Source organism: Crotalus tigris, unplaced genomic scaffold (genome assembly GCF_016545835.1).
Source record: "Crotalus tigris isolate CLP2741 ecotype Arizona unplaced genomic scaffold, ASM1654583v1 scf7180000024281.4978605, whole genome shotgun sequence".
Classification (NCBI taxonomy): domain Eukaryota; kingdom Metazoa; phylum Chordata; class Lepidosauria; order Squamata; family Viperidae; genus Crotalus; species Crotalus tigris.
This window is the reverse complement of record NW_024100453.1, coordinates 3,007,174-3,029,050: the sequence shown is the minus strand read 5'-3', so window position 1 is coordinate 3,029,050 and position 21,877 is coordinate 3,007,174. Positions and strand designations below refer to the sequence as shown.

Genomic DNA, 21,877 nt, shown 5'->3' with positions numbered 1-21,877 from the left:
TAAGAATGTGAACTAGAAAGTTTTATCTGGTTAAAATGATGTCTCATTGATTCATTCAAATCTAAGTCAATGCATTTTTGCTTCAGTTACCCTGCCAACAATAGTTACTGAAGAAATTTTTACACATAAATATGTATGTAAAGTTATTTCAATGGTCAAAACTCACGACATATGCAGGTAAACCTTGACTTACAACAGTTCATTTAGTGATTGTTTGAAGTTAACAAGGGCACTGAAAACAGTGACATGACCATTTTTTACAGTTAGAACAACTGCACTATTTCTAGGGTCATGTGATCAAATTTCAGATGCTTGGCAACTCATATTTATGATGGTTGCAGGGTCATGTGATCACCTTTTGCGACCTTCTGACAAGCAAACTCAAATGGGGAAGCCAGATTCATTGAACAACCATGTTACTAATTTAACAACTGCAGTGATTCACTTAACAACTATGGCAAGAAAAGTCATAAAATGGGACAAAATTCACTTAACCAAAGTTTCACTTAGTAACAGAAATTTTGGGCTCAATTGTAAGTTGAAGACTACCTGTATTATTTTTGTTTGAAATGTAATATTGTAGGGCTCTTTTTGAATTGTGGGATAACTATTCTGTCTGAAGTCATGCTTTGCTTTCAAGTAGAGGTAATCTCCTCCATTTTACCCACAATTTTAGATTCCCACTGGCTCATAGCAAGCCTACAAATATTTTTTAAAGTATTTTATCAAAAGATTACACTCTTTCCATTTGCCAGCCTGTTAAAGAAGTGAGTTGGGAATGTCAAAAGATCTGCATTAACATAAAATGATAAATTGGAAAGCATAAACAATGTCAAAAGAAAACAGGATAGATCCATGGCACCATTCTATCCCAATTTTGCCTATGATATGCATCAAACCTCTTCCCTGCCTTTTTGTTTTAGAAAATAGAAAAGTGACATGCTGCAAAGCAAAGTACCACCCTCTCAAATCATCTTTATCGATAGAATGCATTTTGAGCCCATTTTGACTGGACTAGGTTTTTTGTTTTGTTTTGTTTTGTTTTGTTTTTTGTAACAAGCCATACCAAATAATCATTTTGTAAATGGCTAATTATCCTCACTCACCTCACACTCTCAAAATTGCAATTGCACCTTATGGAAAAAAGTTACCTCTACTTGATACTTTATTTTCTGAAAATAAAGAAATTGATTAAGAAACAGGACACGAGATACAGAAATGAATTTAAAAAATAAGATATCTTAACCTTTCCTTGAAACACACAAGATTCTTTTTTTTTTTTTAATCTCTGAAGGTTTGCAATCACAATCATTCCAATTCAGCATGTAATTCAATGTGTTGATGAGACAGCAAGGCTGTATTTTTTTAAGAGAAACTTATTTAAAATTGTAACTTCTAAGGAACTGGGAGAGTCATCTCTGATGAAATGGGTAGTACATGAATTTAATAATTAAACTATAATTTCATTGAATTTATTTAAAATTATAGTTTGGGTGGGGATAGAGATAGATCAGCTTTTCGTACTTCATATACTAGCATGAAATTGTTTTCATTGTGTAGCTTTATTTCATTTTCTTGGATTACAAAAGAAATTACTATTGCTAATACTGTCAATTAGTGAAGCTGCTGTTTTGATAAAATTATGTCTTATTTTGGAAACAAGAAATTAGAAAAGACTTAAACCAGAGAGTTTCTGAAAAAGCTTTTAGGAAACTTTCATCGAAGAAATCTCTTTGATGAAGATTGTACAGTGAATATTTATAGGTGGTGAGATTTCACATAGAGTGTCATCACAGGTACTTAAAATGAAGAAGCCGCGGGAGCTCAAGTTATATGATAAAGTTTCAGCTCAGAAAAATTACCACAGTGCCAAGGAACTTCATTAGAGCAGAGATGGGGAAAATGTGGCCTTCTAAATGTTGCAGAATTAGCTTTTACTACTATTAGTCATGTCAGCTGGAACTGCTGAGAGTACTTGCAATTCAGCAAATCTGGACCGCCCCAGGCCCTGCCTAATATGTCTATACATCTCTGGCAGATGTCCAGTTGGGCAAAGCGGCCAATTCATTAATAAGCCTTGAGCTTGGTCCTGGGAGAAACCCAGTATAATTTTCTTCCTCCAACCCTATCATTTGAGATGTGGAAAAGTTCTTTTTTCACTCAGCAGAAGATTATATATTAATCATAAATCTCTGACAAAAAGGGCAAGGAAAGGGAGAGGGAAAGACAGTGAGAAAAACAGGTTGCCATAATCCTATTACAGATTCAGTGCAGCTTATTCTGCAAAGACTACTTTGCTGCTGCTAATAAAGCAGAGTTGTCTGGGTTTCCAAGGCAACCAAGTCTCTTCATGTATTAGGAACTGCTATTGGCTTTTCTCTCCCCACTCTCTCTTTTTTTTTATTTAAGAATTAAATCCCCTCTGCTCTGATTTTGCCAGCATGGAGTTAGGTAAAAAAATGAACCTGGTTATTGCCATCAACAGATAATACTGGTGGTAAAAAAAAATGTAGCCAGGCTTTATTCATTCAAAGCATTTTGCAGCCCTGCCCATCAAAAGGATTCACGCAGGCTGTGATGATGTCTGCCACTGCCGCTTTAAGGCAGATCTACACCACTTTCTGCAGCCTTTAATAGTGTATGCATCTGATAAGGTGGTGCTGCTATTTGCCTTGCTGTTTGCCAGTTTTTTAAAAAACAGTGTTTGATTCTCCTTATGACAGAAAATGGTAGTCCTCAACTTATGACCACAATTGAGCCCAAAGTTTATGTTGCTAAGTGAGACATTTGTTAAATGAGTTTTGCCCCATTTTACAATCTTTCTTGCCACAGTTGTTAAGTGAATCATTGCAATTGTTAAGTTAGTAACGCAGTTGTTGAGTCTGGTTTACCCAAGAGCAACAAAGATGATTAGGGGACTGAAGGCTAAAATATATAAAGAACTGTTGCTGAAATCAGGTATGTCTAGTTTAATGAAGAGAAGGACTAGGGGCGACATGATAGCAGTGTTCCAATATCTCAGGGGTTGCCCCAAAGAAGAGGGAGCCAAGCTATTCTCCAAAGCACTTGAAGGCAGGACAAGAAGTGATAGATGGAAACTAATCAAAGAGAGAAGCAACTTAGAACTAAGGAGAAATTTCCTGACAGTTAGAAAAATTAACCAGTGGAACAACCTGCCTCCAGAAGTTGTGAATGCTCCAACACTAGAAGTTTTTAAGAAGAGACTGGACAGCCATTTCTCTGGAATGGTATAGGGCAGGGCTTTTCAACTAGTGGTACGCATACCACCTGTGGTACTTTGCCACATGGCAGGTGGTATGCGACTGCTAGCCAAGTGTAGTGGGGGAGGGGAATGAGCCCTTCAGCAGAAGCCCCAGGAGCCAGCAGGGCTCCAGCTGATTGGCTCCAGCTAATTAGTGCTTCCGGAAGCAGCACAGAGCTGGAGGTGAACTGAAGAAAAAGGGGGGGGGAGAGAAGAGAGGCTATAAAAGGTGTTTTAGGCAGCAAATGGGAAAAAAGAGAACAGGGAAAGAGAAGGAAGGAAGGAAGGAAGGAAGGAAGGAAGGAAGGAAGGAAGGAAGGAAGGAAGGAAGGAAGGAAGGAAGGAAGGAAAGAAAGAAAGAGAGACAGAGAAGAAGAAGAAGCTGTTGCTGGAAGAAAAGGTCCCCTGGTTTGTTTTCTCCAGCCAGGAGATTGCAATCAGTGCTGATGAAATGAAAAGCCGGCATGTCAGAAAGGAGATGGGTTTATTTAGTTCTGGATGAGCTGGCAGCTTGATTGGGTTACTGTTATGTCCCGAGCCTTGCAAACGGCTCGGGCGTTTGCAGGCAGTCCCGAGCAGGTGCAAAGCTGCCCGGGACCAGACAGGCTGTCGCCAGCGCCGTGCGCATGCGCGGGTGCTGGCGCGGGAAAAGTATCGCATTTACCCGGGAAATGTCTATATAAGAAGCTGGGAGGTTTTGGGAGATGCTGAAGCCATCTACTTGTAAGCTGAACGCAGAATAAAGAAAACTGAGAACTTCAACTGCTTCTCGTGTCTGCTTCCCGCCACGGACTCAACACTGGCGATGAGGGTGGGATTGCCTTACACCGCCTGGAAAGGAAGAAGTGTAAGCTTACCCAAGTGAGTCCTGAGCGGCGGAACGGCGTCGACTCGGCAGCTATCCGCCAATCCAGTGCGCATTCGGGGGTAGGCTGGCTGATAGACCCGTCTCCTGAAGATGGCGAAAATCGGAAGGCATTCGGAATTCGACGTCTCACATCCAGAGCGGTGGGAGTCATACGTAGCCAGGGTGGAGAACTACTTCAAGGCAAACCAAGTGAGGGAAGAGAGCTTGAAGGCTGCCACCATGCTTTGTGTTTGCGGTCAAGACGCCTTCGACATCGCAGAAAACCTTGCAGCACCTGTTCCAGTAGAGTCTGTCAGCTACGCAGATCTGAAGAAGCTACTGAAGGAGCACTTCCACCCCAAGATGTCCGTCATCGCATGGCGACTGCAAGTTCCGCTCCGCTACCTGCCGGGCATGCGGCAAACAAGGACACATTGCAGCTGTGTGTCTGGGCCGACGAAAGGTACAACCTCAGGAAGAACTGCGCCTGAAAGGTACCAGATTCCCCAGCCAGACTTCGCTTCACGAAGAAGCATCCTTAGGACAGGCACACACAAGCCCATTAAGAAAAAGCTGTCACTCAAGGTGAAGCTACAAGGGGTTCCATTATCTATGGAACTAGACACAGGGTCTGCCCTTTCAATTATCTCCTTGCATACATTTAGGAAGATTTGTTTTATTCTATTTTATAGAATAAAATACAAAAATATAAAAACAAATAGTAGGACACAGTGGGGAGGAAAAAGGAAAAAGTGAGGGGGAGAAGGGAAAAAGAATAGATTTCCTCTGTTGCAGTAGAAGGAAGCATTAACAGTGAATCTCAACTTTTTACTTTTCCATAATATTATAAACTAGCCATTTCTATAACAACAAATGAATCTAATCAGTAAAACCCAAAATCCTCCCCCCTTTTTTAGTCATCAAGTTTTTGATACCTTGCTAAGTACTAGTGGTACTCAAATATTGTCATGTCCTAAAAGTGGTACAATCTGTGAAAAGCCCTGGTATAGGGTTTCCTGCCTGAGCAGGAGGTTGGACTAGAACACCTCCAAGGTCCCTTCCAAATCTATTGTTGTTGTTGTTGTTGTTGTTGTTGTTGTTATTATTATTGCTACTACTGCTACTTTGCTTGTCAGAATTTGCAAAAGAGAATCACATGACTCTGGGACACTGCAACCATCATAAATATGAATCAGTTGCCAAGCATTTGAATTTTAATCACCTGACTATGGGGATGATCTCTTTACTTTCAAAGCTCCTAGAACAGGGGTGCCAAACTCAATTTCATTGAGGGCCGCATCAGTATTGCGGGTGCCCTCGGGGGGGGGGCGGGTGTGTGTGGCCAGGGTGGGTGCGGCCTATTGGATGGGCATGGGTGGAGTGGGTGTGGCCTACTGGGTGGGCATGGCCAGCTCTACATTGTTCACGTCAACAGTGCCTGTGGGGGCCTGGGCAGGAGTGGGACAGATCTGAGGGTCTCTGGCCGAAGGGGGTGGGACCCGAGCAAGCGCATGGTCCATTTTTTCATTCCTCACAAAGGGTGACACCTCCCCAGCATGCACCCAGGGGGCAAGGCTGACGCGGCAGGTTCCTCACTGTTTCCATACGGCCTTGAGAATGCATTTCAGCATAGATGGCCACCACAAAATTGTACATTGGCTCTCCGCCAGCCTGGGCCAGGGCCAAGGCAGCGGGGGCCATTCCCTCACTGTTTCCAGGATGGCTTCGCGGACCACATGAAACCACTTCGCGGGCCGCATCCAGCCCCCGGGCCTTGTGTTTGACATGTCTATCCTAGAACAGTTCTGAGTTTCACCTTATGGCTGAATCACACATGGGACTGCCATTTGTATAGATCAAATTTTGGAAGATAAAAATATGACAACATTCAAAAACAATGTAAAGCTCTCCATCTTTCACTCCATATGAAATTTTACTGAGTCAATCATCTACATTTGAAGGATGGAAGTAGGGATTAGTTTCCATAATATATAAAAAGACTGTACATATTTGTTTAATGCTACCTTTCATCTCTGCTTTGTTAGTGATTATTCATTCAGAAAAAAGCATGTCATTTGGAAAGAGGTGAAGGATTCAGACAACTGTCCATCCTGTTTCTGGCTGAGATTAGATTTGCTCAGCTTGAGATTAAAAAAAACTTTATCAAGCCAATTTCATGGCATCATAGCACATGTTACTACGGCAAAGGTTGATTCTACCAACAATATTATCATTCTTCATGGGTTTAACCTTGCAGCAGCTATGTAATGAGAATAATGGATACAGTAGACTGTCAAATTGCTCTTACAACTGGTATCTTAGTTATTCTTCACAAATAAATTATATGCAGCAGAGTAATTGAAATTGATTGCAGTTCTGAGGCAGGCATCCAATGGAAGGAATTGCTATTGTTCAGAAACAGAGAACATGGTTTTCAGAGAGAAAAAACAAGGATCAATATATTATAAATATATCTTGCCTGAAAACTAAAGAGCTGTTGCTGTTTGTCATGGCTGAAGAGACCAATGGTCTGATCCATTATAAGGCAGCTTATTTCCTTTTTAAGATACACTAAAAGATCTGGAGCTAGTTAGCCATATTCCCTATAGATTAGTGTTTTTCAACCTTGCAAACCTGAAGGTGTGTGGACCAGGGAATTCTGGTAATTGAAGTCCACACATCTTCAAGCTGCCAAAGTTGAGAAACTCTACTCAGATCAAATTTTATGTATAAATATTGTTCCACAAGTGTGGTGGAGTCTTTTTAGCACAAGAGTTTTTGTGGTGTCTAGTGCTATTTGCTACAATATATAGTGGCACAGATAGCATTGGGTAATGAGTGATGGGAATATCAACAGGTCAGGTCAGCATCAGACGTTTATCCCAAGATAGTCATGTTTGTCACTGGTTAAGAATATACTGATAGCTCTCTTAAAGGGAACCCAAGGTACCTAGCAGCACCACTGATAGTCTAGGAAGCATGTTGCATTCCTCTGGAGTGATAGGATTGAGATGAGAAATGTGTTCGGAAGACAGAACAGATTATTATTCCTCTAAACTGAACAAAGCAAATTATTTCTCGTTTTTCTGTTCTGGATTCCAGAGATATGCAATGGTTTCAATTTCTAAGATTTTTAGAAACCATAATATATTTTGCAATCTAGTCGCTGTGCATTAACTAATTTGCATGTGTGATTTTGGCTTTGTAATAGTTCCTAGCAGCAAAAAAACAAAACATTTCTTTCCCTTCTCCCTTTTCTCCTGGAATGCAAACAAGTTATTCTAGTGACAAAAACTGTTTTCATAACACTAAAGCATAATTTAGTGTAGGTTAGGGTTTGCAGCCTAATCTTAAACTAAGAATTCAAATGTTAGCAAGAACAATATTTCTTCTTGTGGGGTACAGAACAGAGGAAAAGAATCTACAAACAGAAAATAAAATACTGAGAGAATGGATTCCCTTACAACACAGAGGCTTTCTGATCTGGTCTTGCTCATAGTTTGCTTCAATTTCGCCCACCCATTGATCCATGGTTCTCAGAAAATACAGCTCTCAACTGAAATGTGTCAAACCCTGAGGTAGAGCTATGTGGATATTTCACATAGGACCAAGCAGCGCCTCAGGCTTTTGAACTTTAACCTTCCATATAGCTGAGAAGACAATTTCACCAAAATTAGTTTTCAGTTTCTAGCATTCTTGGCTTGTTATTTATGAACTACGAAAATATTTACAATTCTATGAGCCAGCTACTGCCCATAACTGAAACTTTTTTTATTAAAAGCTATGTTTCCTCAGGTATTCTGTTCAATAACTTTGCACTAAATCAGTCTACCCAGCTAGAACTCAATGATTTGGACTATGCACAAAGAAATAAAACCCAGTATTTTAACAGTGAAGTGTGGCAAAATTAGACTTATTTTCTATCTCCTATGCCAGGTTGATTTTTTTTTTTTAAGTTCTTGTCAGGGATACATTCCACCTCAAAAAATATCAAGAAAATGGCAAAGCATAGTTTATGTAGCCAGAATGTAAATTATTCCTTTGGTTACTTCCTAACCAGAAAGCACGTGTACCATGTTCTGCTTCTATCCTACCGCATATTATCAGACACTTCTCCCAATCTGAATCTGTTTCCTAGAAGAACAATAAATATGCATTATTATCAGAAATGTAGCCACAAATGACACTGAAAAGAATACTTGTAAGAAATATGCCCAATTCATCCTTCCACTTAAAAAATAGACTTACTGATTTGCACCAAAGTCTTGAATTTGCCCAGGTGCATGCTAACATGTAAGAATCACGTACTATAAAAGTTGAGTAAAAAGTATAGCCACACACATACAAAGAGATCAACAACTTAGTAACTACATTCCCAGGCAACAGGTTTTGTTTTAAATCAATGCTAGTCTTCTTGAGTATAAATGACATTAGCTTTTAAATGTATAAATAGTTAAAGACGCTGAATTTGCCAGCTGGAGAGCTGATAACCCGGGTTCAAGACCTGAGTGCCACATGAGGGTTGAGCTCCTTTTATTTACCCCTGCTCTTACAAATCTAGCAGTATGAAAGCATTCAAATGCAAGTAGATAAATAGATATCACTTTGGTGGGAAGGTAACAGCATTCCATGCATCTTGGTGTATAGTCATGTTGGCCACATGCCCATGGAAATGCCTTTGAACAATGCCCCCTTGACTAAGAAATGGAGATGACCTGGAGATGGACATGACTGGAAGGGGAAACCTTCACCTTTACAGTATCAACATTGAGCTGAACTTGAAATTTGACTGCATGCTAATCTATTTTAATTATGTTCTCACCAATCTCAACTTTCTACTGCCTGAATGCCAAAGAGTTCCCCAACTTATCCCATTACTCAATAAACAGTGATCCAGTTAAGAGGAAAGGGAAAAATTAATTAGGACCCCACTGCTACAGATAAGGAGATTTAAATATTTTCTGATGCACTATCTTCCTAAACTAACCTGTTTTTCTTGCTATTTATCCACCGTGAAAATCTGCTTTCCATAAAAGAGCAGAAAACAATTTACTTAAGAAGGTAGGTAAACCTTTTATTTTAGTCTTAATGCAAGTCATATAAAAAAGTAAAGAACAAGACATATCAAAGAAGAGAAGCAGCAGGAATCAGTGTCACATCTCCATTAGCCCACCCAATTTATCTTTAGGAGTAGAAAGTCACTCAACAGCACAATTTATCTTGGTTTATTTAAGAACCCATAGAAAATATCTCATACACATGAGGAAAAAATATTTCCAGGGTAGAGCATATCATTAAACAATTAAAATAGGTGGGAATCAAATGGAATTAAAATGAAACTGTAGAGAAACAGAATGTACTTCATTCTCAACAATTATTGGAAGGAAAGAGGAAAAATACTGGAAGTGAACAACACAAGTGTTCATATATAAATAATGTGTATTTGCCACCAGGTGTTTATACTGTTAAGTCCCATTCTCAGCACATTTACCCCAACATAACCCACATATGGTGAACCAAAAATCACTGTGAAAAAGAAATGTGCTGTGAAGAAAACATTAACCACAAAGGAGTACATCAAAACTAGAGAAAGAAAAATGCAAAGAAAATGTATTAATTTATATATTTATTGTGACTTTGAATCACCCAGTAACTATAATGTGCGATAGACTTCTAGATATATATAATTCAAGTTAGAAATAGTTAATACAAAAGTACACATTATGCAGTAAGGAAGAACAGCACCAACAGAATGATATGATACATATAGAGTAGCTGACTTCAATCTGAACATTGGTCAGCCATGTGACACAACTGCAGAAAAGCCAATTTGTGTTTGGCTGCATCATGAAAGATATAGTTTGCAAATCACTGGACATAAACTTCCTACTTTAATTTTCACTGGTCAGAACCTATAGTACCATTGATTATTATGTCCAGTTCTGGGCATCATATTTCAAGAACAATTCAGAAAAACTGGGAGAGGTTCAAAGATACAATGAGTATGACAAGAGAACTAGAAATTAAATTCTGTGTAGAGAGAGGGAAGAAACTAGGAACGTTTAGCCTTGAAAAGACGGGAACGTGACCATGGTCTTCAAATACCTGAAAGAGTAGCACACAGAAGAAGATAGAGCTGTCATCCATGGTAGAGAACACTGAATGATGATTTTAATAACAGAAAGGAAAACTATGACTGCATGTTAGAAAACTCTAAATATAAGAGCAGTTTGACTACAGAACCAATTATCAAGCAATGTGAAAGGCTTCCTTTCAGCGGATGTGGTTAGTCAACAGCTAGACAGCCATCTGACAGGGATGTTTTAATTTGGACTCCTGCACTGATCCTTAAAGACCTGGATGGCTCCTTTCAGCTATGATTCTATGAATAAGGTCACAATAAGGACATAGAAGCAGCAAAATAAACACAACTAAAATAGTATAGGTACCTCTTAAAATGTTGGGCTAATGAGGAGAGCTCTTCTTCTATTATCAAATGGATTATTAGAGATGCCACTAAGTAATACTATTTTGGGCACCATCAGTGAAAATGTCCTCTCTCTTCTATGCACAAGTCACTTATTTTATGGTGATAATGTTCCCCAAACTGGCACCTTTAAAATATGTTATGCCTATGACTCACTGAGCTTAGCCAAAGGCTAAAAGTTTTCTATTAAGTTCTCCACAGGTTTCACAAATGAAAAATCCCTCCAAAATATGTATTGGAAACATCAACAGCTTCAAAAGAGTCCAGGGTTTAATTCCATTAACAGAGAGTCAGTTTAAATAGCTTCATTCTCAACATTCTGAGCATTTATAAAAAGCAGACATTTCAGAATGAATGAGCACCATGTTTACCACTATGTTAAATGAGCATATTCTATTAAACTAGATGACATAACAATAGACTGGACAGCACTCAAAAGCTGTCAAAACATATGTGTCAATTCTGATCATCAAGAAACTAAGGAAGGACTGCACTTGTTGTATAATTCTGAAGATGCCATTGGAAAAGAAAGAAAGATAGCCATTGCTGTTCAACAAGCAGTCAGCTAAGGAATAGTTGATACTTACAGTATGTGTGATGCTTGTTTCTTCAGGGAACTGATTTTTTTTTACTTACAGTGATAGTTAGTTTCCCTTTTGTTTTTGCTGAAATAGTTAACATTTCTTAGCTAAACCTATTTATTTTGGCAATGAAATGGAGGAGCTGTTAAATGCTGTGTCCAGCATTAAATAACCAACCAGCTGCTGTAAAATAAATGAAGAATTATATTGCTTATAATAATGTTTTTTTAAAGCTAGTGGAGAGAAGCATTGGTTCCTTTAGCCTAGGATTAAAGTAAATTAAAGAAGCTCTTAATAAAGGTACATATTTTGTAACTTGGAAATCAGAATAATTTTATATTTAAGCAGGATACACAAGTTGTGGCCTAAAACCCCATGGGGTCCCCAGGTTCTCATTTTTTGACCCATTGAACCCTCGCCTGCTCCTCCCATGAACAATGATTGCTGAAAAGTGGTGGCAAAATTTAATCCAATTTAATGTGGGAAGCAGATGAAAACTACAGTGTAAACTTTAAGACAGAACTATCACATGTGCATAAGTAACAAGACTATTTTTCCTAAAATCCTAGTGCTGCTCAGGTAAATAAAAAATATTGTGTGACATTTAGCTCTCGTATTTGAAGGTAAAAAAAAATCCTAAGAACTCAATTAGTTTTCAAATACCAGTCAATGCTTATCAGGAAAAAAAATAAGTAAATATAATTAAAAACATTTGTATAAAGTATTTTTGTGTTAATAACATTTAGCAACTTGCAACTTTCACAGTAACTGAACTCATCCAAATAAATGGCAGCCAATCATCACAAAATTGTGGCAAAATAGATTAAGTCCACAGAAAATGAATTAAAAACACAGCATTTCAGTATGCTGCAAAGTAAAAGTGAAAAACATTAAACTTTGAAGCCAAGAGCTTAGGAAAGAGGATTTTAATTTATATGTGAATACGGCAACAGCAGATAAAGGAGAAGCTGTGAAAACGAAATTGTTTGGTATCTGATTGAAGAACAGAAAAAGCAGATGGGAGAACTATTGTGTACAGACTTTCTTCATACTTTTAACTGAGGAATAGATTTTTTTTTCAATGCAATCCATTAAAATGTTATTTCATTTGAGATCAAGGAAAAGAAGAATGCATTGACTGAGAAGTGCATTGATCTGCAGATACCATCAGTCAACTGCAATTTTAGAAATATTAAAGATTCATTGGTATGCACTGGACAGTGGTAATACATAAAATGAAGATAAAAAATGGTTTTCATGGGATTTATTTTGTAAAAAAAAAAAAAACACTAAGAAACCCAGGATAGATAAATCATTTTAAAACAGTTTCTCAAAACTTGAAAATTCAGATAGTAGAAACTACCAAGGATAATAAGAAAAACAAGATCAACAAATTGAAAACTAAATTAAGAAAACAGAAGAGAATCATTTCTCTTAGACTAAAATTCCCAAAATTCCCAGCCACTCTGACCAATATATGGGGATGGCACTTGGCTGGGGTAATATACTACTGTCTATGATGAAAACAAAGATACAAAGACAAAATTAAGAGAATATTTGAGAAAAAATATGTGACTATTCCAATTTTTGGAAGTGTTTAGGCCATGAATCCAATTAGATTGTCTTACCAATTACTACGCATCCATCACCCAGGCATTGTGTAATCCTGCAATATTTCATTGGTGGAAACTAACTAGTGGGCAACAATGTTAAGTCTATGAAAAGTGCAATCTCAAAACAGATAACTTGTTATAGCTCCAAAATTATACTACCCATCCTGAGGCTGGGGATAAAATAGTAAAGCCTTAGAATTGGAGAGGCATTTTCCTGGTTTAGCCATTTTCCTTAACATTGTTCTACATCAAAGCCATGTCATTCTGTGTCCTATCTAACAAAACAGAGCTCACTCTTATCCTTTGGCTAGACTAACACACTATGATAAGCCATTATTTGCATAAAAATAATCTATAAAATAACTAGTCATGACTGATTCTGCACTTTATGCATGAATCGAATTTTGCCTCTGTTATCATCTTTCCTTCAATATTATTGGAGTCAATAGCTCTTTCTCCTTTACCTGGGAGAAGCTTTCCTTCTAAAGAGGCAAACAGAAAAACAATTGGTCTAAGAACTAAACTGAGCTGACACTGTACTTAAAACATCATGCTGTTTATTTGTAAAGCAACACTAAAGGTGGCTTCAATGGAACTTCAGCCTGAATCCCCATGGAGCTATCCAAGGTGCTACACAGAACTTAAAAGAAATTAGGTCTTGATGGTTGTTCATCAACAATAAACCACTATGGAGATAAGGTAAATTTCAAACATAATGCAGACCCTGGTAACAAAGCAAAGCTAATATACAAAGAGATGAAGAGTGCGTAGACAAAGTTTTAGAAAAACAAATAGATTGTGATGCTATAAGTAGCTGGATGTAACCTGTCAATATGCTGTGTGTGGATTTACTGAGTAACTCAGAGAGATCAATCAATCACATTTGTTCATATACAATTAAATTATTCTCTCTCCATCCTCCCAAAAAAATACAATTCCTACATAGGTAAGTAGCAACTGTCATTCCATTACAATATCTTCCAAAACCTAGAGAATTTGACATTTAGCTTACAGCTATTGCGCATACTATAGACTGGTAAAATTTGGGATACATTTATTTACTTCAAAGTAAATTTCTTATAGGAAGCTTGTTAAAGATTTGGAATTTTATGAGTTGGGATAAAGAAAAAATGAAAATAAATCAAGCTTTAGGACATTATTTGAATGACTGAAGATCAAGATTGTTAAAAATAAAAGAAAGTTAGTTTATTTTATCAAGGTTAAAATAGATATATTTAGTAACCCTTAATGGAATTTTTCTGATCAGCACTGAAACAATGAGGCTTTAAGAATTTGTCTATAAGGTATGTAATATGGGAAGAAGAGATTATTTGTTGCATTTTAAGAGAATTGTTTATATCTGTTATGGTTAAGAGTGAAGTCAATTCTTTACATATTTCTTTTCTTTTTCTTTATTATTTTTATGATATTTTTCTTATTTATTTTAAGTTTGTATTAGTTTTGAACATAATAAATTAAAAACTAAATTTCTGATTTAGTCTGAAGCTCATTAAATACCATGGTCTTCCAAACACCTATTACCAGGATATTTCTTATATAACAGTAAATTAAAATATAATCAAGAACAGGTGTTAGCCACACACTGCACCATTAAACCACTAAAAACTTTCCCTCCCAGGTATTAAATACAAATCCAGTCCAATAATAAAAAAAAATCAAGATCCTTCTACCAATATACAATAAGTCTCTAGAATTTATTTCAGGGTAAACAAAGCAAAAAAGAGTACAGGTACACATTGCTTACCAATTACCTTGTTCAGCAATCATTCTAAGTTACAAAAGTGCTGACATAAATAATGCTAGGATCAATTCCTGCATTTATGACCTTCCCAGACTCCCTCAGTCACACAACTGCCAGTCAGTACCTGCTGTCTTGTGCCTGACCTACTGTTTCCCTGCCCCCTTGGAGAATGGAGTGTTTGGGGAGAAGATAACAAGTATGTATTCCCCATCATATATTTGCTTACTCATCAAAAGAAATGTGAAAGCTGGGAGTTTTAAATGTGCTACCCACTCTCCACTCTCTGCCTATTTTCTTGTAATCCCTTCTTCTCCAATAACTTTGCTCTGAGGGGGTTGGATTGCACAAAGATTCCTTTTTTTCCTCCCCCCCCCATTTGTTTATTCATTCTCTTTGCTCTGCAGGAGGAGGGGGAGGAATCTCTCCTGTGTCTGACCCATTTTTTTCCTCCTGCCCTCCCTTCCCCTAAGTGGAGAGATTGGAGAAAAAGAGAGTATAAGAGAGTACATGGATACACACAATGGAGAATACATGAGGAAATCCGCTTCACATTCTTTTCAATGTGTATTCCCTATTGTGTGTTTACCTACTCTCTTACAATCCCTTCCTCTTCAATGAATGTAAATGAAACATTAATTCTCTTCTTGCTAGTTATCTATGCTGGGGTGAGCATTCCAAAAGGCGGGGAAGTGGGGGGAAAAGAAAACACAGTCATGTGTTTTCCCACTTAGCTGCCACTTCACTTAATGACAGAGTTGTCTCAATTGTGGTCATTATGTTTAACAGAGCTCTGGTTAATTATACCCAACTCACCAGCAGGTAACAAAATAAAAATCCAGATATTAATGAAATATTAGTGAAATAACACTAATAGAAAATAAATAAAGGGGAACAAAAGTTACCACTCATTAGATGCAGGAAAATACTTTGCAATTTGCATTTAGACAAATACTAAGATGCAAAATAAAAAAAAAATCTCTCACAAAAACAATAGAAGCTATAGAATATAAGTATCAATTACTATAAAAGACAATCAATACACTATGAGTAGATCCAGCAACAGCAGTTGCAACATGCTGATAAATCCAGAACACAAAAAGAAAATACTAAATACAAATACCGGTAGCACCGACAATATGCCCTGAAATTGGAGCAATACAAAACAATGCATTGTGTTCTTCAGAAGATACTAGCAAATAACATTTTCTTCTCAGCTACGCACCAATGTTCATCGCTGTAGGATTATATCAGTATACTAAGATTATTACTGGCAGTTTCTAATCTTAATTTCTTTTTCTAGTCAAAATCTCCAAAAACACAGTAAATAAAAAGAAGTCTCATTCAATTTGATAAGAAACACAAGCAGAAAGATGTTATTGTACCCACTGCTTGCTGTTTTAATTTTTAAGAACGCCCTAGAATCTATTTATTAAGTTTGTATACTACACAACTCCCTATCACTATGTTGAAACAAGTGACAGGTTTGTTTAAGTCCGGATGTTGCAGTATTGCTTTCTTATTTATTTTTTAAAAGATATTTAGAAATACTGTAGATACCCTTTGCAAAATCCAAGGAACTTTCCAATTGGCACATAATTACTCCAGGAAGTGGAGATTGAAGATTTAATTCCCTATGTAAATACAGCCATTGCAAAATAAAACATTAATATCAATTGATTTTAAAAAAAGCAATCACAGGCAAAGATCAGAAAGAACCTTTACTAGCTGAACATTAACAGAAAATAATAAGGAAGTGCCCATTTAAAAACTTGAGAGACTAACTCACTATAGCAGTGGTTCTCAACCTTTTTAATGCCGTGACCCCCAACCGGTCATAAGTCGAGGACTACCCAACCGGTCATAAGTCGAGGACTATCCAACCGGTCGTAAGTCGAGGACTTTCCCTGCCCAGGAGCACCACACATGCGTGGTGCCGCTCCCTGTGCCGGCCGAGATGTAGCTGGCAAGCAGTAGAGACAGCGCAGGCCAACCACTGGCTGGGCCACCAGCTGGCCCAGCCCAAGGGAGGTAAGGCACCCGCTGGGCCCCATGCGTGCCAGCAACCCTCCCTGCGCCCGCCGGCTTCCCACCTCCCACCCCTGGCCCTCTTTTACTTACATTTTTAGTAGTTGCTCAGCAGGGAGGGGTGGAAGCTTCCAGACAGCTCACCTTCGCTGCAGACAACTTGCAGCACCGTTTGCAGACTGGGGCTTTTGCCAGGCTCAGCAGGGCAGAGACAGCCTGGACAATTCCTATTGGCTTTTGAAAGCCAATAGAATTAGACTCTATTCAAGAGAGTCTATTCTATTGGTTTTCAAAAGCCAATAGAATAAAAGGGAGTAGCACAGCTAAGAAAAAGGGGAAAGAAATGGCGGACTGCATTGTTTGGCGACCCCCATGAAATGGTTGTTCGACCCCAAATGGGGTCCCGGCCCACAGGTTGAGAACCACTGCACTATAGTTTATCAAAATTGACAACAAATAATCCAAGATTTGCTATCCCTGTGCTGTTAGAACAGGATACTTATTTATTTATGGGAGTTTTAAAGGTAGGGATGGTAAGCATCTCACAAGCCAGCATTTGTTAATCCCATTTTTACACTCCCTCTCCCCAATATCCTATCCAATCTCCCTGGAACCCAAAGCTTCCAATTTCCATTCCTGCCCTTGAGGCAGAGGGAAAGGCCTTTCGCCTTCTTATGACATCACCTCATTCTATAACAGCAGTTCTCAACCTATGGGTCGCGACCCCATTTGGGGTCGATCGACCATTTTTCGGGGGTCGCCAAAGGTGGCGATCCGCCATTTTCCGTGGCGCCGTGCACGCATGCCGCGCACGGGGGCAGCAGCGCGCACGGGGGCGGCGCCGTGCACGCACGTCGTGCATGGGGGCGGCGCCGTGCATGCGCATCGCGCATGGGGGCGGCGCCGTGCACGCGCGTCGCACATGGGGGGCCGTCGCGCATGCGCGTCGCACATGGGGCGCTGCGCATGCGCATCGCGCATTGGGGGCCTGCCCCCATGCGTGCAGCACCGCGCATGCGCAGAACGTTTGTGTGACAGGGGTCGCCATCACACAAACGTTGAGAAGCACTGTTCTATAACCTTCCAGAATGTCAGAAAACAAAGCTTAGGTTTCCAACAGGGATATATTGCTCACTTCAGTGTAACACTTGATTAGTCTATGTACTTCAGACATGTCAAACGCACGACGTCACATGACGTCGCGTGACATATCGGAACTTCTTCCCCATTGCTGGCAATGGGGTGGCCACGGTTTCCTCGTGACACGTCCAGCTTGTGGGCCGGCAGTTTGACACCCCAATGTACTTAACAAAGGGAAGTGGAAGATGGCCTGAAATTTACCTCTCATTTTTCCTAGCTCTCTTCAGCTGCTGAACTTAAGCAGAGCATTTAGATTTAAGAAACTGTAGGCAAAGATTAGAAGATGGAACTCCAGGGGAAGAAGTGATAGCAAGAAATGGCATGGCTCTAGCTTCAATCATCTTCAGTACCAGAGACAAATGTGGGTCAATTTAGAAAAATGAGAAAGATTAATGTTATTCCTTCATTTCAGTTCTGTCCATCTTTTTCCCCCCACAGGCATGATAACATCATTATCATAACAAGCAGGGATGGAAAGAAAGAATCACCAAGACTTGCATAATACAAGGTAAATTCAGTGAAATTGCCAAGCAGAAATTGCTCATACAAATGTACAAGCCAAGCTGTTCAGGGAGAAAAACTGACAGCCCCTCAGGCACACATTTGAATTTTATCTTCATCCATGCTAGAGACCTATTTACAATTCTCCCAAGAAACAGATTCCTTCCTAAACCCAAGAATATTTATTTTCCTTGATAGGACTGTAGCCAGGTGCTTTTCCTGCTTTGGGGAGTGGCATAAGCCCATCAAATGTGAGATAATTTTGCCAGTTTTGTTTTACTTGAAATGAAATTCTGATGGATGATAGCCTCATCAACTAAGCAGCCCTCACAGAGGATAAAGTGCCAGAACTTTAGTAGACCACAACTATCTACACATCACTTGGGAGGTTTGACATAAAATAATAATGATTTTATATAATAATTTTAGCTGAACAAAGCACTGAAGGGGATTTTATTTTAACAACTCTTTATCAGAAGCACTTCCTGGAAACTTCTTTGCAAAGCAAAGATCCTCCAGCTATCTACAGAGTCAACAGAAGCTGCCACTTTGTTTTGGCTTATGCTGCTTCCATAACCTATTCTAGCATTTTTTATGGGCTATGAAAAATACCAGAGGCAGCTTATGTGTATGTGCATTGTAGAAACCTTCTCTGACTATTGGAAGTGATATGGGAGGTTCCTTGGAGCAATATAGTGTTTTGATGAGGCAAATGGAGTGGACAACTTCATCTCCAAAAACTGTGATCACGTCACACAGATGTAATAATATTGTGGCCATGCATGGTGCAACATCATAATTGTTCCCTATTGCAAATTTAATAAATATGTTCACCAATCCACATGCAATTATGGACAATTGCTACCTAAGATCAAAGTACTTTTAATTAACAGGCTAACATATTCATCAAATGCCCATATCCAAAATATATTAACTATTCAAAATGATTCAACAATTTGAATCAATGTTTCCAGTCAAACTGACATGTCAAATCAAGTCAATAATGTAAACTGAATTAATTTAATATCTAAAATCAAATCTTGGATAACTGACACATAAGCAATAAAATTAGAAGATATGGACACCTAACTATTGTGATTCTGAAACATACTACCTTCACACCAATCACATCCGCAAAGCAGACAGAGTTTTGTTTTTATAGTAAAACTTACAGGACTAAAGAGCAGATTCTTCAGTCAACAACTGCTGCCTTTAACTATAGTTGCAGTGGCTTCCTTGATCCAAGTATCTTCATTTTGATCAAACTAAACAGGAATCTCTCAGTGCCCACCAAATATAATTCTGTTTACTCTGGAGATAACATAAACCGTTCTTTGGTGGTTTCTAAAATTATCTTGCAATGCTTGAGAAAAACCTTATCAGATTATGAAATAGTAGTTAATATTTTAAAACATGCTAAAGAAAGATTAGACCTTTTGTCGTTAGTGATATTCCATTTCAAAAAAATGAAATTGAGAGGTCAGTTAAAGGATAATTAAATACTTACCCAGTCTCCAGTTAATGTCCTGGATTGCGTTATCTCTGTTCAGATGCTTGGTGGACACTAAAGGAAAGAAAATGAGAGAAATAGAGGATGTTTAGCAATATTCTTGAAAACAATAGAATTGTGTTTCCTCTAGATTTTGTTACAGTTATCATGCCTGTCTCCTATTCATTAAAGACAAATCACATGCAGTATATGAGTTCATGTGACTCTTAAATATTTTTTATGATCTGTTAACTATGACTTCCAAAATGTGGTTTTCACAAGTCTTTTTTTTTTTTCAGGAATTCTGGAATTCCACAAAAGATTCTCCATTAGTACACCTTGGAGTTTTGGTGATGCCAATACTCAAAACCACTTCAGTAGGAAATTATAATGTAACACGAAAATAGGATTAACTGAGTTTTATCATCTCAAAAATGCCTCCTTCCCTTCAAAGAGAAACCACTATCCCATTTCATAACAGTATAATACCTGAATGTTAGCAACCTCCTATTTATTACAGTTTATTACACTTATTGTTGATAACTTATTGTTATCAGAATTGTAAATGGTACCCAAATAAATACCTCTGCACTGTGTAAAGGCACTCACTATCAGAATTGCTGAAGGTAATGGGATAAGCATTTGTGAGTCCTGCATAAATAATCACTTTCAACATATGAGTACTTTTCTACCCTGGACAGCAAACAGTATACCACATTCCAATTTTATATTCATATGTTTCCTTCTCATTACGTATATACAGTAACCTGCATTACTTCTGCCAAGTATCCCCCAAGGAGATTCTGGAAAGCAGCATTTGACCTCTTGTGGGCATTGCAGATTACAATGTAGAAGCCACAAATAATAAATGCTGCAAAAATGCCTGTAAAATTAGGCACTGTCATGCGATGACCTGCATAATAACCACCATGACTTATGATCATAATCGTGGGCTCAGTTATGGTTGAATGCTGAGGACTACCTGTAATTTGCATCATTTTCATTGACTATATCTCTCACTAACATATCTGTTGATTCTCTCTGCTACCATACTACAATATCATGACTGTTTTCATTTTTCCATTCATCCATCAGCATTCATTTTACATGTCAACAGTACATGTTACTAGACATCCAATGTACTGAATGTGCATTCTTAGAACGGAACTCTGGTAATTACTATAGATGGTATACACTAGGTGTGTAATCAAGAATGTCCACATGCACTTTCAGAAAAATGAATGCAAAGGTCACCTTAATAGCTCTGTTTTACAGCATTTATACAGTAGTTTCTATGATACAGAAAGCAGCTAAATATATCACATACTTTTTAAAAAAATTTCAACATTCTGTATTACAATAGCACACAATTTACAAACCTAATACTTCAGAAGTCTTGCTTTTACAAAGAATAATTACTTATTTACTCTGCCTTCATTTTGCTAGCCATAGGGAGTTGCAAAAATGTTCTACCGGACCTACTTATCATCTCAGATCTTGGTAAACTGTTTACTAAGCAAAGAATATGTGTATGCAATGTAAAAAGTGTAAACAGAGTATAGTAATTTGATGCCATCCCTAGTGTTACAGATTAAAACTGCCTTACCTCTTTGCCAGTATAGCAAATGGTCAGATATCAGGGCACTTTAAACCAAAATATCTAGAGCAGTACTTCAGAACTTTTAAAAATAACAGAGTTGGAAGGGACCTTGGAGGTCTCCCTGCTCAGGTAGGAAATCCTATACCATTTCAGACAAATGGTTGTCCAATCTCTTCTTAAAAATCTCCAGTGTTGGAGCACCCACAACTTCTGAAGACAAGTCATTCCATGACTAATTGTTCTAACTGTCAGGAAATTTTTGACCCAATCACCTCTTTTTGTGGTCCTGAATAATTTTATTACTCTATTAAAAAGAAAATGAGAACAAACTCAAGACTCATTTTACACAAGTTTCTCTGCAATGGCAATCCCAAACTGATTCACAAACAAGCGATTGTTCCATTACCGTCAGGATACAATATGCCTAAATTAGCTCCCAGTTTCAGAAACATTGGTCTAAAGCAGTGGTTCTCAACCTGTGGGTCGGGACCCCATTTGGGGTCAAATGACCATTTCACAGGGGTCGCCAAACCACGCTGTCCGCCATTTTTTCCCTTTTCCCTAGCTGTC

At 38.3% G+C, this 21,877-nt stretch overlaps 1 protein-coding gene across 15 annotated transcripts in view; it reads right to left on the bottom strand.

The window, feature by feature from the left end:
• The window catches only part of EPB41L1 (erythrocyte membrane protein band 4.1 like 1), a 185,176-nt gene that overhangs the window by 142,291 nt on the left and 21,008 nt on the right, over positions 1-21,877 (bottom strand). For all 15 annotated transcript variants that reach the window (XM_039323690.1, XM_039323698.1, XM_039323691.1 and 12 more), the window contains one exon: positions 19,726-19,782. The gene's annotated coding sequence lies outside the window, so the exon portion shown is untranslated. The remainder of the gene's footprint in view (positions 1-19,725; positions 19,783-21,877) is intronic.